At 36.9% G+C, this 723-nt stretch overlaps 1 non-coding gene across 1 annotated transcript; it reads left to right on the top strand.

The window, feature by feature from the left end:
• The first annotated feature begins 428 nt into the window (after nt 1-428).
• On the top strand, nt 429-500 carry TRNAV-UAC (transfer RNA valine (anticodon UAC)). The gene has a single exon. It is a non-coding gene; the product is annotated as a tRNA-Val (tRNA).
• The last annotated feature ends 223 nt before the right edge of the window (nt 501-723 follow it).

A 723-nucleotide genomic window follows, 5' to 3' on the forward strand; every position in this document is an offset into this window, starting at 1 on the left:
ATGCTAAGATGTGATAGACAGTACGAAGACATGTCAAACAAGCTAATATGTGCCAAGTGCTAAGGCATGCCAAGATGTACAAGGGTTCCAAGTCCCTACCTCCTCTTCTTCCATATGATATCCACTTATGACATTCCTTTGCAATATTTGGTGCATTTGATAGTTATAGGTCATTTATAGGTTATAAATGTCTTTAGAGTTTCACTTCTAATTGAGTATGCAACTGAACATATTGATTCTCTTATACATAACTATTTTTCCCTCCACCCAATTTTTATAACTTCAATAACCATTAGGTAGGGACCTACATCTTCAATGTTGCTTTGCTTGTTTAGTAGAATATTGTTGAGACTTTAATTTATTGAAAGTTGTAGAATTTACAATTTATGAATTTTCAAGGTCTAATTTTAAAAAATATAATTCTTTAAAGGGTGCTAGCTCAATGGAAGAGCACCTGCTTTACAAGCAGGAGGTTGGTGGTTCGATTCCATCGTGCCCTGACATCCATATGGAATGGCGACGATCAATTTTTGGTGACGGAGGCTCTTTTGACCATCACCAATGAGCTTTGGTGACATTTTTCGACCCTCACCAAAAATATGAAATGGTGACGGTCAATGAACGCCACCATATATATGCATCAATAGTGACGACCCTCAAAGGTCCGTAACCATAAATCGTTGTTGTTGATATGAAATGGTGACGATCGTTGTCTGTCATTAT

Source organism: Pinus tabuliformis, chromosome 8 (genome assembly GCF_031772625.1).
Source record: "Pinus tabuliformis cultivar Carrire ecotype Pingquan chromosome 8, CPIR1, whole genome shotgun sequence".
NCBI lineage: Eukaryota > Viridiplantae > Streptophyta > Pinopsida > Pinales > Pinaceae > Pinus > Pinus tabuliformis.